The sequence below is a fragment of the Tamandua tetradactyla genome, chromosome 6 (assembly GCF_023851605.1).
Source record: "Tamandua tetradactyla isolate mTamTet1 chromosome 6, mTamTet1.pri, whole genome shotgun sequence".
Taxonomy (NCBI): domain Eukaryota; kingdom Metazoa; phylum Chordata; class Mammalia; order Pilosa; family Myrmecophagidae; genus Tamandua; species Tamandua tetradactyla.
Window position 1 is genome coordinate 133,332,871 of NC_135332.1, and position 16,258 is coordinate 133,349,128.

At 36.3% G+C, this 16,258-nt stretch overlaps 1 protein-coding gene and 1 non-coding gene across 2 annotated transcripts in view; one reads left to right on the forward strand and one right to left on the reverse strand.

Annotated features, from left to right (window-relative positions):
* The window catches only part of DECR1 (2,4-dienoyl-CoA reductase 1), a 57,079-nt gene that overhangs the window by 24,929 nt on the left and 15,892 nt on the right, over window positions 1-16,258 (forward strand). The window lies entirely within an intron of this gene.
* On the reverse strand, window positions 6,358-6,474 carry LOC143689104 (U5 spliceosomal RNA). Its single transcript, XR_013178575.1, has one exon. It is a non-coding gene; the product is annotated as a U5 spliceosomal RNA (small nuclear RNA).

Consider the following 16,258-nt stretch of genomic DNA (forward strand, 5'->3'; position numbering starts at 1 on the left):
TCTGTTTAGAGAGGGGAGAGCAGAAGAAATGTAGATGTCTGTGGATAAAGACCTGGTGGAGCCTGGCAGAAAAACAGTAGGGTTTAGAGAATGATCAGAAATATGATGTGGTTATAGTTGGGGATGGGAGGTGATTGGAAATAACTTTGGGAAGGTTGGGTTGGGGTGTATGGGAAGTTATCAGTGCCAAAATAGGTTGCTTGATGTTAATTCTGAAGAAATAAGGAACTATTTTTAAATAGATTTTCCTTGAAGGTCTCATAAAGAATGTGACTTAATTTCAAAAGTTACTAGGAACAGTGTGGGGAGATGGAAAAGATTAAGGAGACTCACTTAGGAGGGTTTTATTTTTCTTTTGGCATGTGGATAGCTGGTGTTAGGAATTTATTCATGCTGCCCACAAAAGACATATTCAGGTCCCATCCTGGTGAATGTGAACCCATTTGTAAGAAGGTCTTTTGAAGATGTTATGTGTGCCCAAACTGAATAAGGATAGGCCTTAATCCATGATGGCTGAAGTCCTTATAAACAAAGAAAATTGGACAGGGAAGGTAAAACCATGGGAATAGCAAGAAACTGGAAGTCATCAGAACCTGGAGGAGAAAGAAGTCATCAGCATGTGCGTTGCCATGTGACAGAAAAGCAAAAGACCAAGGATTTCCAGCAGCCAACCCCAGAATGCTAGTCTTCTGGGGAAAGTATCACCTTGCTGATGCCTTGATTTTGGACTTCCCTTAGCCTCACAACTGAACCACTAAATTCATGTAAACCAAATCCATTGCACAGTATTTATTTTCACAGCTGGGAAACTAAAACAATGGCCTGAGGGATAAATTAGTTGACATTAGGAAGATAAGATCAGCAAGATCTACTAATTACATGAAAAAGTTTTTAACTGGGAACAATAATTTGGTAGTGATGACCTCAATGAAATTGAGAACACTAAAGGAATATATTTAGAGGGAAGTTACTAGGAGAATGTTTTAGTTTAATACCATGAAGAAACCTCTTTATAAAAGTTCATGCATATATAATGAATAAATGTATAGGTAATATATAGATGTATTTATATACAGATATGTCTTGAAACAGTGTTCATTTATTCAATTAATAGATATGCATTGATGACTTGTACATAGCAAGTCCTGTGATGCATGCCAGAAGCAGTGTCCCTGAAAAAAATAGGTTTGGAACTTGAAGGATAGAAATATTTTCCCAGAGAAGGTGGAGAGTATTCTGAGCAGGCATAAGGAAGATGGCATCCTTTTGTGCTCTCAAAGGATGTCCTTTGTGGCTTGGGGGGAGGAAGGAGTGTGTGGAGCCAGGTAGTTTCCTTCCTCTGGTTCAGAGCCTCTGCCTCATTAGTTCAATTCTACTTGGCGGCATTGAAAATCCTCAAACCAGCTTAAGAAAGGATTTGGGAATGGAGAAAAGAAAGCTGGAGAGACACTAGCTATTTTTTTTTTTTTTAACTTTTTAGTAATATATTATAGCATATATACAAAGCAAAGAAATAAAAAAGGAATAGTTTTCAAAGCACTCTTCAACAAGTAGTTACAAGACAGATCTCAGAGTTTGTCATGGACTACCAGATGATCCTCATATTTTTCCTTCTAGCTGCTCCAAAATGTAGGAGGCTATACAGGGCTTAAATTTTTTTTATCATCGCAGTCTACTTTTTTTCTTCTTTTTTTGTGAAAAATAACATATATACAAAAAAGCTATAAATTTCAAAGCACGGTACCACAATTAGATGTAGAACATAATTCAGAGTTTGATGTGGGTTACAATTTCACAATTTTAGATTTTTGCCTCTAGCTGCTCTAAAATACTGGAGACGAAAAGAGATATCAATTTAAGAATTCAACATTCATATTCATTTGTTAAATCCTCTCTTTTCTGTGTAACTCTACCATCACCTTTGATCTTTCCATCCCTCTCTTTAGGGGTGTTTGGTCTATGGCGATTCTAAATTTTTCATATTGGAAGGGTCTTTCACTAATATGGGTTAGGGAGATGGAACTGTCTGATGTTCTAGAGAGGCTGGGCTAGGTTTCAGGACTTATGTGGACCAGGGACCCATCTGGAGGTTGTAGGTTTCTGGAAAGTTATTCTAGTGCGTGGAACCCTTGTGGAATCCTATATATTGCTGTAGGTGTTCTTTAGGATTGGCTCAAATGATCCTGGTTGGGGATTAAGATAGGTAGCATGGTCTAACTGAAGCTTGCATAAGAGCAACCTCCAGAGTAGCCTCTTGACTCCATTTGAACTCTCTCTGCCACTGATACTTTATTAATTATACTTCTTTTCCCCCTTTTGGTTAGGATGGAATTGTTGATCCCATGGTGCCAGGTCTGGATTCATCCCTGGGAGTTATCTCCCAAGTCACCAGGGAGACTTTCACCCATGGATGTCATGTCCCATGTAGAGGGGGGGTGGGCAATGATTTCACTTGCAGAGCTGGGTTTAGAGAGATTGAGGCCACATCTGAGCAGCAAAAGTGGCCCTCGAGAAGTAACTTTTAGGCATGCCTATGGGTAGTCTAAGCTTCTCTGCTACCTACATAAGCTTCGCAAGAGTAAGCCTCATGATCAAGGGCATAACCTATTGATTTGGGTGTCCCTAAAGTTTGACACAGTATCAGGGATTTCCCTAATGATAAGGTTTAATAGTTCCATATTCTTTGTCCCATCCCTGAGGGGACTTTGCCAATACTTTTTGATTATCTGCTTATTATACTCTAGGATGTTTCCAGGCATTACAATAATATATACAGGATTAAAGAACCTCTTTCTTATTCTGCGCTCCCTGTGTTTCAGTTGTTCAAATGAGCTATGTAGATAGGTTGAATTAGATTATGCACTACAGAAAATTTCAGTTCCAAACCAAATAAACCTTTCTTCCAATGGTCTCAAAAAGTATGCGTGGTTCTAAAATATAGGCACTGTCTTCCTTACCCCTATGTTCTGAATTACATTAACCCCAACCTGTTTGGCTTTATTCTTACCTCTAAATATCAGGTTATATATTTTAAACAGCCTCTCAAAATCCAGAAATTATAATCACCACTCTGAAATTAATATGTCTGGTCTAAAAGCTTACAATCTAGGCACCTGTTTTCTTATAAGCATTTTCTAAAGGTGACCCTACCATTCTTGTTCTTTTGTTTCTGGCTTATTTTGTCTCACCAAATATCCCACATGTTCATTCACGTCACTGCATGCCTCACGACAGCGTTCCTTTTTGTAGCACCACAGCCTTTGTTCATAAATATACACCATTGTTCACCAATCTACTTCTCCAACAGTGCATCCTTCAGCCACCAGCATTCATCGGACATCATGTAGAGGACCCAAAGTCCACAGTCCATCAACCTTCTCTAGTTTAGATAATTTCATTGTTCCCAAGAGAAAGAAAACCAATAAACACACCCTCATGAAATAAGAAATCTAAACTTTCTCTTAACTCTTGTCCCTCTCCCTATTATTTACCTCTGCTGTTGCTGTGGTAGTGCTGATGGTTTCCTTTTGAACGTAGCTCATTGCATGCAATAGCAGGTTCCCCCGTACCCTGGACTTAAACACTCTTTGTACAAGAATCATATCTTTGAAGTAATTCTTGTGAGAACTAATTCATATTTCCAGTGTTAATCCATGGAACACGTAGGTCTATACAACCCCTTTCAATCTTGTTCATCTTCAATATGGCAATATTACTTATAGACCCACTAGAAAACCACCTTCACGCCTATCTATTCCCTTACATTGGAGTTCAATCTCATTAGCTAATGGTCACCCATCTCTAGCTTCTATGTATCTCTAAGTCCCCTATTTTTTGTATTGTAAGCCTCTGATTATACTTTTATGCTGGTCATAAAAGTGGACTTATACAGTATCTATCATTTTGTGTCTAGCTTATTTCAGTCAGCATTACGTCCTCAAGGCTCATCCATCTTGTCATGTGCTTCAGGACACCATTTTGTCTTACTGCTACATAATATTCCATCGTATGTATATATCACATTTTGTTGATCCACTTGTCTGTTGATGGATATTTGGTTTGTTTCCATCTTTTGGTGATTGTGAATAATACTGCTATGAACATTGGTGTGCAAATGTCTGTTTGTGTCATTACTTTCAGCTGTTCTGGGTATATAGCAAGTAGTGCTATTGCTGGGTCATGAGGCAACTCGATATTTAGTTTCCTAAAGAACTGACAAACAGTCTTCCATAGTGGCTGCACCATTATACATTCCCACCAGCAGTGCATAAGTGTCCCAGTTTCTCCACATCCTCTCCAACATTTATAGTTTTCTGTTTGTTTAATAGCAGCCATTCTTATATGTGTGAGGCGGTATCTCATTGTAGTCTTGATCTGCATTTCCCTTATAGCCAATGAAAACAAGCATCTCTTCATGTGCTTTTGAGCCATTTGTATTTGCTCTTCAGAAAAATGCCTATTCATATCTTTAGCCCATTTGATAATTGGGTTGTTTGTTCTTTTGTTGTTGAGTTGTATGATTTTCTTGTATATACAGGAAATGACACCTTTGTCAGATATGTGATTTCCAAATATTTTCTCCCATTGAGTTGTCTGCCTCTTCACTTTTTTGACAAAATCTTTTCAGTGCAGAAGCATTTGATTTTGAGGAGTTCCCATCTATCTATTTTTCTTTTGTTGCTTATGGTTTGGATATAAAGTTTAGGAAGCTCCCTCCTATTATTAGGTCTTGAAGATGTTTCCCTACTCTTTCTTCTAGAAGCTTGATGGTGCTAGTTCTTATATTTAGGTGTTTGATCCACTTGGAGTTAATTTTTGTGTAGGGTGTAAGGTAGGAGTCCTCTTTCATTCTTTTGGCTATTGATATCCAGTTCTTCCTGCTCAATTATTGAAAAGACTATTTGTCCCAGTTCAGAGGAGTTGGGGTCCTTGTCAAATTCAGTTGTCCATAGATTTGGTGGTCTATTTCTGCACTCTCAATTTGATTCCATTGGTCAGTGCTTCTATCTTTGTGCTGGTACCATGCTGTTTTTACCACTGTGGCTTTAAAACAGGTTTTAAAGTCAGGGAGCATTAATCCTCCCACTTTGTTCTTCTTTTTTAGGATGCTTTTAGCTATTTGGAATCTCTTTCCCTCCCAGGTGAATTTGGTAATTAGCTTTTCCAAATCTTCAAAATAGGTTGTTGGAATGTTGATTGGTACTGTGTTGAACCTGTAGATCAATTTGGGGAGAATTGACATCTTAACTATATTTTTCTTCCTGTCCATGAGCAGGGAATGTCTTTCTACCTATTTAGATCTCCTTTTATTTCTTTTAGCAATGTTATGTAGTTTTCTATGTACAAGTCCTTTATGTCCCTAGTTAAGTTCATTCCTAAATATTTGATTCTTTTAGTTGCTATTTTGAATGGAATTTTTTTCCTTAACTGACTCCTCAGCTAGGTCATTGCTTGTGTATAGTAATGTTACTGATTTTTTCCATGTTAATTTTATATTCTGCCACCTTGCTGAATTTGTTTATTAGCTCAAGTAACTTTGCTGTAGATTTCTCAGGATCTTCAAAGTATAGTATCATATCATCTGCAAATAATGAGAGTTTTACATCTTCCTTTCCAATTTAGATGCATTTTATTTCTTTGTCCTGCCTGATTGCTCTAGCTAGAACTTCTAATACAATGTTGAATAATGGTGGTGACAGTGGGCATCCTTGTGTTGTTCCTGATCTTAGGGGGAAGCTTTCGTTCTCTCTCCATTGAGTATGATGTTGGCTATTGGTTTTTCATATATTCCCTTTATCATATTGAGGTAATTACCTTTGATTCCTATCTTTCGGAGTGTTTTTATCAGAAAAGGACAAAAAACATTTTGTCGAATGTTTTTTCGGCATCAGTTGAGATGATCATGTGCTTTTTCCTTTTCAATTTGTTAATGTACTGTATTACATTAATTGATCTTCTTGTGTTGAACCATCCTTGCATTCTTGGTTTAAACCCCTCTTGGTCATGGTGTATAATTCTTTTAATGTGTTGTTGGATTTGATTTGCTGATAGTTTATTGAGAATTTTTCGTTCATGCTCATTAGGGAGCTTGGCCTGTAGTTTTCCTTTTTTTATAGTATTTTACCCAGTTTTGGTTTAAAAATGATATTAGCCTCATAAAATGAGTTAGGTAGAATTCCTTTTTCCTCAATTTTTTGGAAAAGTTTGAGCAGGATTAGTGTTAATTCTTTCTTGGATGTTTGATAAAATTCCCTGTGAAGCCATCTGGCCTTGGGCTTTTCTTTGTAGAAAGATTTTTTTTTTCTTGTTTAGAAGTTTATTACCAAGTTAAATTTCTGTTTTTGACAGCTTATATTTGGTTTTGTCAAAGCAAGACCTCAAAAAATTAGTCTTGTAACTCGCTATTGTTTCTCTCCAAGGAAATCTGTAGTAAAAGGCGAAAGATTTATACAATCTGAAGGGAAACCTGAGTATTGTAGGAAAATTTTTGATGACTGATTGAATCTCTTTACTTGTGATTGTTTTGTGGAGATCTTCTATTTCTTCCTGAGTTAGTGTAGCTTGTTTGTGTGTCTCTAGGAATTTGTCCATTTCATCTAAGTTGTCTAATTTGTTGGTATATAGTTGTTCATAGTATCCTCTTATGATTTATTTCCTCAAGGTCTGTGGTAATGCACCCCTTCGTATTTCCAATTTTGTTTATTTGCATCCTCTCTCTTTTTTTTTCTTTGTCAGTCTTGCTAGTGGCCCATCAATTGTCTTGCTAGTGGCCCATCAATTGTATTGATTTTCTCAAAGAACCAACTTTTGGTTTTATTGATTCTTTCTATTGTTCTTTTGTTCTCCCATTTTTCACCTCTGCTTTAATCTTTGTTATTTTTCTTCTTATATCTGCTTTGGGATTAATTTGATGTTCTTTCTTGAGTTCCTCCAGGTGTGCTAAATCCTAGATTTTTACACTAACTTGTTTTTTTAATACAGACATTTAGGGCAATAAATTTCCCTCTCAGCACAGCCTTTGCCACATCCCATAAGTTCTGATAAATTGTAATCTCATTTTCATTCATCTCCAGATAGCTACTGATTTTGCTAGTGATTTCCTCTCTGAACCACTGGTTGTTAAAGAGTTTGTTATTTAATCTCCATATATTTGTGAGTTTTCTTGTGCTTTGGTGGTTACTGTGACCCAGCTTCATCCCATTGTGATCAGAGAAAATGCTTTGAATAATTTCAACATTTTTAAATTTATAAAGACCTGTTTTATGCCCCAACATATGATCTATCCTGGAGAATGTTCCATGAGCACTAGAGAAGAATGTATATCCTTGCGCTTTGGGGTACAATGACCTATATATGTCTGTTAGATCTAATTCATTTATCAAGTTATTTAACTTCTCTGTTTCCTTTGTTGATCTTCTGTCTGGTTGGTCTACCTGTAGAGGAGAGTGATGTATTGAAGTCTTCTTCTATTTTTGTTGGAACAGCTATTGCTCCCGTCAGTTTTGCCAATGTCTGTCTCATGTAATTTGGAGCTCCTTGATTGCGAGCATAAACATCTATGATTGTTAAAGCTACTTGGTGAATTGACCATTTAATTAGTATATAGTGTCCTTCTTTGTCTCTTATGATGTCTTTGCATTTAAAGTCTATTTTGTCTGATATTATTATAGTTACTCCTGCATTCTTTTGGTTACAACTTGCGTGGAAAATCTTTTTCTATCCTTTCACTTTCAGTCTACTTGTATCCTTGTGTCTAAGATGAGTCTCTTTTAAGCAGCATATAACTGATTATGTTTCTTAATCCATCCTGCCAAGGTGTGTCTTTTAATTGTAAGTTTAATTGGTAAGTTGATTGTTAACAGTAACAATCAAAGTTAGTACTAAAAAGGTGTTTCTTGATTCCACCATCTTATTTTTTTTATTTGTCAGATCCATATATTCTTTTCCATCTTTCTCTTTGTGTTCTTTAAGTTACCCTTAGTGGCAGTCTTCAATTCTGTGTTCTCTCCAGACCTCCCTCTCCTGTCTTTTTTTTTTCAGCCAGCAGAACTCCTTTTAGTATTTTTTGTAGGACTGCTCTCTTGTTGACGAATTCTTCAGGACTTCTTTGTCTGTGAAAACTTTAATCTCTCCCTCAGTTTTGAAGGACAGTTTGGCTGAGTACAGAATTCTTGCCTGGATATCTTTCTCTTTCAGGATCTTGAATATATCATACCACTGTCTTCTTCCCTCCAGGGTGCTAGTTGTGTAGTCTGAACTCAGTCTTGTTTGGTTTCCCTTGTATGTAGTAGAATGTTTTTCTCTTGCGGCTTTCAGGATTTTCTGCTTCTCTTCAGCATTTGACAGACTTATTAATGTGTGTTTTGGGTAAGGCCTACTTGAATTTATTCTGTTTGGAGTTCGTTGGGCTTCCTTGACTTGTATATTTATGTCCTTTATGAGGGTTGGGAACTTTTCCCCAATTATATCCAAAACTACCCTTCCTAGGCCTTTACTCCTCCCTTCTCCTGCTAGGATACTAATGATTCTTATATTTGTGTACTTTGTTTTGTCTCTCATTTCTCTGAGATCCAGTTCAATTTTTTCCATTGTTTTTGCCATTTGCTGTTTTGAGTCTTCGAAGTCAGTTATCCTGTCCTCTTTATCACTTATTCTTCCTTCTGCCTCTTCAGATCTGGTGTTGTATGCCTCTAGTATGTTCTTTATTTGGTCAACAGAATCTTCGATCTCTGTGTTATCTGCTATTTTCTTTTTATTCTTTCAAATTCCTCTTTACGCTCTTCTAGTGTCTTCTTCAGTTCCTTTATGTCATTTGCTATCCCACTTATTTTACTATGTAGAATTGTATGGACTTCTTTGGTTAGTTGTTCCAATGTCTGTGTCTCCTCTTGTGTTTTAATTTGGTCATCAGGCAGGACTATATCTGTCTAAGCATATCTGATATGCTTGGTGATCTTCTCTTGTTTTCATGGCATGTAAATATCTTGATTGATTTACTTTGAGAATTGATTTCTTTCAGTAGTCTAAGACCTTGTGTTTGCAGGGTGATAACAGAGATAGAGAAAAATAGAGAGGTGAGTAGGAGGTGGAAAGAGAAAATAGAGGCAGAAAGAGATGAGAGATGCGGAGGTAGGGCCCTGTGTTCCTCAGACGTAGCAGGGGAAGAAAGAGGAGTCAGCACAATCTTTCTCTGGGTCCCTTCTTTTTCATCTATCCTTCTAAGAAAACCAAATAAAACAAAAACAAAGCAGAAAAACAAGAACAAAAACAAAAACCACACACCCAAACTCCGAATTTCAATCACATCTACTTTGTTGTAGTGGCAATAAGTGACCTGAGGTTTCAACTTCAACAAATACATGGAGAAAGGATAGAAATTCTTAGTACAAAAATAGCTAGTGCAATTTCCAGGAAGATGACCGAATAGAGTAGCTTGAGATTAGCCCCGCTCCACGGAAAAGTTGGAGAAGGGACAGGAGGGCGATTGAGGCAGCAGTTTGGGAGTGCGGCTGACTTGGAAGAGGCTTCTGCACCTCGTAGGAACTGAGGGGTAGAAAGCTGGAACCCAGTGCAGAGGTGCCGAGCATGCGGGAGTACACAGACGGGAGCCGGGGACTAGGAAGTAAGCCAGGCCGCATTCCTTCGGTGCCCTACCCTCACCAGTGCAACCCCATGTCCAGTGACTCACCCCACACCCCATATACCTGAACCCCATCATCCGCTCCCATTCGTGGTGTTCAGGTGCCCCCATTGCACCAGCCCCCAGTGCATGTACCTGTCCCCCACTACCACCCCAAGTGCAGCCCAACCCACCTCTCCTGCACCCCTTCTGAGCACTACCTCCCCCTCCCTGTTCCCTGCAGGCTGTTGCCAGTGCATAAAGGCTGTGGGCACTAACCTCCATACCCAGGCTACTCCTGGCCCCCTGCCCACAGTGTCACACAGCCTCAGCCTGTCCACCCTGAGTTCTGCATGTCAGTTTACAGCACTCTTGGGCCCATGCATACGTCCTGGCCCCCAATCACATCATTCAGTTCTGGGAATGGCACGTTGCAGCAGTCCTAGAATGGTGCATGTGCCCGGCACTCAGCCACACTTCCCAGCTGTGAGAAAGTGCTGACCTGTGCAGCCGGGTCACATCTGCCCCCAGTCCACGAAGGCATAATGCCAACCTACTGCTACTACACATGTGCACAAAGTGCCCCGTGCCTTAGACCAGTGCATGCCAGGGTAACGCCTCCCAGAGTGGTGCACCCACACAGCTGCATCCTCTCTGGTTGCTGGGTGCCCATTTTCGCAAGCATCAGTGTAACATCCCCAACCTGTGCCTATGCCTGCCCTGAAACAAATCGCCGCACTGACTGCCCCACCCTGTACCCTGCTCCGTGCTGTACAGTGCTTCCATTTTTATTCTTTATTTCTCTCTTCACCTCAGTTTCTTTCATCCCTTTTTCTTTCTCTGTCTCATTGTCTCTTTTATCTCTTTCTCTGACATCTCTGTGACCTTCAATTTCTATTTAACTCTCCCTTCTTTTCTCATCATTGACTTTCATTTTAACATAGACTTTGATCTATTTTTATTCATCAGATTGGATTAAAATTCTATGGGCTTCATTAAGAATATATTAGATAAGATTTTTTTTAAAGATGGAAACCAGTTTTTATTCATCCAAGATTCCTGTCAGTTATTGATGATGTAACCTGACAGGGTTTAAAGAGCTTGTCCCACTGCACTAAGAAGAGTACTGGTACAGTGTCTATTCTGGTATTGGATCAACAGTCAGGGAATTCAGGTGCTAATGACCTCTAAGGTGTGTGCAAGTGTGGGAGTCTGGGAATAAGTTCAGGGGGCAGGCCATCTATAGTAATTCATGGTCATGAGTATGTTAGGTGGTCTGGCGTCTAGAAGATCAATCAGGATAAGATATTTGAGTTATCAGGCTAGAGAAAATAACCAACAGCAACTGGAGGATAGACACTTACTTGCCAGGGATAGGAATTGGTGACAACGCACACTCACAGGGTACAGCAGATGACTGACAATCAAGAGATTTATGAAACTACAAAAGACAATAGCCAAATGTTCTCTAATAGCCACACATCAGTAAATAAACAGCTTGTTCATATTGGGAACAATGTTGAAAATATCTTACCGGGGTCCATTCACCACTAGCATATCATGTATAAATTAATAATATAGTAAGTAGTACAGAAAAGAGTAATTTTATTGAAGAATTGAGAAAATTTGCATTGAGGAAACAGCGAGAATAATATGGGGATTTACTTAAGACTGAGTCACAAAGGATAAGGATATAGATAGACTAAACATTGAATTTTTCCATCAAATCCTAAATCACTTAGAAACAATTATTTGGAAGTTACTAGAGGTGATTTGAAAAAATATAGTAAAGTTTTTTTTTTTTTTTATAGAAGTAGCCATTGTAATACCTTGGCTCTAATGTATTATTTTTAGTTTGTTAAAATTGAGGAAAAATTAAGTTAATGAAATGCACAGATCTTATGTGTGCAAATTGATGAGTTTTTTAAAAATAATTTTATTGAGAAATCTTCACACACATACAATCCATATATGCTATACAATCAGTGGCTCACAATATCATCACATAGTCGTGTATTCATCACCACAATCATTTTTAGAACATTTGCATCACTACAGAAAAAGAAATAAAAAGGAAAAAACCTCATACATCCCATACACCTTAACCCTCCCTCTCATTGACCACTAGTATTTCAATCTATACATTTTTTTCACCTTTATCTCTCCCTATTATTTATTTATTTTTATCCTTACTTTTTTACTCATCTGTCCATACCCAGAGAAAAGGAACATCAGACACAAAGTTTTTATAGTCACACAGTCACATTGTGAAAGCTATATATATTTATGCAGTCATCTTTGGGCTACTGGAATAGTTAGCAGTTTCAAGTATTTCCCTCGAGCCACTCCAATATACCACAGACTGAAAAGGAATATCTATATAATGCAAAAGAATAGTCTCCAGGATAATTTCTTGACTCTGTTTGAAATCTCTCAGTCTCTGAAACTTTATTTTGTCTCTGTCTTCCACCTTTTAGCTAAGAAGATTTTTTTCAGTTCCATGATGCTGGGTCCTGGCTCATCCCAGGAGTCCTGTCCCATGTTGCCAGGGAGATTACACCCCTGGGAGTCATGTCCCATGTAGGAGAGAGGGCAGTGAGTTCACCTGCCGAGTTGGCTTAGAGAGGCTGTATCTGATCAATAGAAGAGGTTCTCTCAGGGTGTCTCTTAGATATAATTATATGTAGACTTAGCTTCATTTGCAGGAATAAGTTTCACAGGGGCAAATCCCAAGATCTAGGGCTCAGCCTATTGAATTGAATGTTCCCACTGCTTGCGAGAATATCAGGAATTCCCCAGGATGAGAAGTTGAATATTTCCTCCTTTCTCCCCTGCCCCCAAGGGAACTTTGCAAATACTTTTTTATTTTCTGCCCAGATTAATCTGGGATATATTGAGGCATCACACTAATCTGTGCAAACCAACAAGTTCTCTCATCTTATTCAAGACTCCATGTCATTATGTAGTAAATTGATGAGTTCTGATAAACTTATATACTTATGTAGTCATTATGCCTGTCAAGACTCAAAATATTCACATCATCCCCAGAAGTTCTCTTTTGCCTCCTAATCGGCCCTTACCACCTCTTCAAGTCTTTAGCCCTTTTTTATTGGATTGCTTGTCTTTTTATGACTGATTTGTAGAAATTCTTTTTTATAAATCTTGCCTGAGTACTTTGTTTTGTGTGTGTGTGTGTGTATATATATGTATATGTATATGTATATGTATATGGAGAGAGAGAGAGAGAGAGAGGAGGGTGGGGGGAGAGATGAATGGATAGACAGTAAAGAATATTTTTTCTTGGTCTGTAACTTGCTTTTTCATCTTTTTAACAATGTCTTTTGGTGAGCAGAAGAAATTTTTAATTTGTATGAATCTGCCAAACTGTTTTCCAACTGGCTGTACCACATTGTATTCCCAACCTCAATTTAAAAGTTATAGTTACTCCATATCTTTGTCAACACTTGCTGTTGTCATTCTTTTAAAAATTTTCCATTCTAGGGTTGTGTTGTGGTTTCTCATTTGTGATTTATTTTAACTTTCATTTCTGTAAGGATTAATAGTGTTGAACATTTTTTCATGATTTTATTCATCGTTCATATATTCTTTGGTGAAGTATTTGTCCAGATCTTCTGTCTATTTTAAAATTTGGTTGTTTGTTGAAGTGGTTTTTTTAATATATTCTGAAAACAAAATCCTTTATCAGATATATGTTTAACAAATTTCTCTCAGTCGATGGCTCGTCTTTTCATATTCTTAACAATGCCTTCTAACCAGAAAGTTTTTCATTTTGATGTCCAACTTCAAAATATTTTTTCTATGACTTATGCTTTTTGAGTCCTATCTAAGAAATCTTTGCCTAAGTCAAGATTTCAATTAATTTGTACAGTGCTTTATTCCAGAAGTTTTATAGTTTTAACTCCATTTTGAGTTAATGTTTGTACTTAGTTTGAGGTCGTATTCAAAGCTCATTTTTTTGCATATGGTTAGTCATCCTTTCCATATTGAATTACTTTGGTACTTTTGTTGAAAATCAATTGGCCATATATATGGGGGTCAATTTCTGAACTTATTCTATTAATCTATATGTTTATCATTATTTTTATTTCTTTAGTTTTATAATATATGCATGTATTATGTGTTATCTATAGTATATATGTTCATTACTTTTTTATATTAACTTGAAATTAAGTAGCATGAGTCCTCTAGCTTTTTTTTTTCTGTTTCAAAATTGTTTTGGTTATCTATATGTCTTTTGCATTTTCATATAAATTTTATAATCAACTTGATAGTTTTGCAAAAATGCCTATTGGAATTTTTACCAGGGTTGTGTTAAATCTATAGAGTCTTCTGATCCATCATCATGATTTGTTTCTCCATTTATTTAGATATCCTTTAATTTCTCTTAGCAGTGTTTTGTTGTTTTCAGTGCATAGGTCTTGGCATATTTTGTTAAATTTCTCCCAAAGTGTTTCATATTTTTGGTGCCATTGTTAGTGATATTGCTTTCTCAATTTTACTTTCCAATTGTTTACTACAAGTATATAGAAATACAGTAGATTGAGTTTTATATTTTGACCTTGTTTCTTGGTACCTCACTAAGCTCATTTATTAGTGTGATAGCTATTTTGGTATATTACTTAGGGTATTCTACATTGATGATCATGTTATTTATGAAAAAAAGACAATTTTGTATCATATATAGTTTTATATCCTTTTCTTTAACTTATTTTGTGGGCAAGGCCCTCTGGTGCAGTGTTAAATAGCAGCATTGAAAGCAAATATCATTGTTCCTGATAGCATAAACAAGGCATTCAGACTTCCACTATTAATTATGATGATACTTGTATGTTTTTCATAAATGCCCTTTATCAGTTTGAGTTCCCTTCTTCATCTAGTTTGCTGACAGCTGTTTTTTAAATCATTAATAGATATTTAATTTTGTCACATTCTCTTTTTCTCTTTATTGAAATGGCTTCATGTTTTTTCTTCTTTTTAGTATTTTAATATGGAGAATTACATTGATGAATTTTGGAACATGAAACCAACATTGCTTTCCAGGGCTAAACCCTCTTGGTTATGATGATTATCTTGTTTGGATCTCGATGAATTTGTTTTGCTAAAATTTTCTTAAGGATCATTGTATTATGTTCATGAGAGATATTGGTCTGTAATTTTCTTTTCTTTTAATATTGTCGTCTATTTTGATATCAGGATAATATTGATTCATAAAATAACTTGTCAAGTATAGCCTCCTCTTCCATTTTCTGAAAAGTTTGTGGAAAATCGTATTATGTCTACCTTAAATATTTGTAGAATTCATAAATGAAGGCATTGGGGCCTAGAGTTCTCTTGGTGAGAAGGCTAAATACAAATTCAGTGTCTTTAATAAATATAGAGCAAATCAGGTTATTTATTTGTTTTTGAGTGATTTTAGTAGTTTATGCATTTCAAGGAATTTGTCCAATTCATCTAAGCTATTTAATTTATTGATGTAAAGTTGTTCATAAGGTTACCCTGCTGTACTTTTATGGTCTGCAAGATCTGTATATAGGCTCCTCTTTCTTGACATTGGTCATTTGTGCCTTTCCCATCCTGCCTGCCCCTTCCCCTGCCCCTCTCCCTTTTTATTTTTAATTTTTCTTAATCAATTGGATAGAGGTACATTAATTATGTTAATCTTTTCAAAGAACCAGTGTTTTTGTTTCGTTTATTGTTTTTCTTCTTTTTCCTTTGATTTATGCTCTCGTCACTATTATTTCTTTTCTTCTTATTTTGGGTTTGATTTGCTATTCTGTGTTTGGTTTCTTAAGGTAAAAAAGTAGATGATTGACTTGAGAACTTTTATCTTTTCTAATATAAGCATTTAAAGCTATAAATTTTCCTCTAAGCACTCTTAGAGTGCTCTTGGCTGCAACTTACAAATTTTGATGTGTTGTATTTTCATTTTCATCCAGTTTGAAAATATATTCTCATTTCCCTAGATACTTCTTCTTTGACCCATGGATTATTTATAAATGTGTTGTTTAATTTCCAAATATGTTTTTTTTCCTACATATTTTACTATTATTGATTTTTTACTTAATCTGTATGGTCAGATAATATACTATGTAAGATTTCAGTCTTTTGAATTTTGACAAGGCTTGTTTTATGGTCCACATGCTTAAAAATTTATATATTCTTCAGTTGTATATAGTATTCTATAAACGTTAATTGGGTAAATGTAATTGGATCTATTGTTGAGATCTCCTGTATCTTCAGTATTTTCTTAAAAATTTAGTTGTATTATGAGAGAAGGGTCTTAAAATCTCCAACTATGATTGTGGATTTGCCCATTTTTTCCTATTGGCTTTGTCAGTTTTTGCTTCATGTATTTCATAGCTCTGAAATTAGGTGTGCATAATTTATGAATGTTTTGTCTGATGCATGGACCTTTTTATCATTATGAAATCTCTCTTTATCTCTGACTATACTTCTCAACTTTTAGCCTACTTTATATTAATAAGTCACACCAAATTTCATGTATTTATTGTTCACATGATATATCTTTTTCCATTCTTTTGCTTTCAATCTGCTGATTTCTTTATATTTAAAGGCTGTTTTTTGTAACAATACAATAAACTTGTGTATTGTTAATCA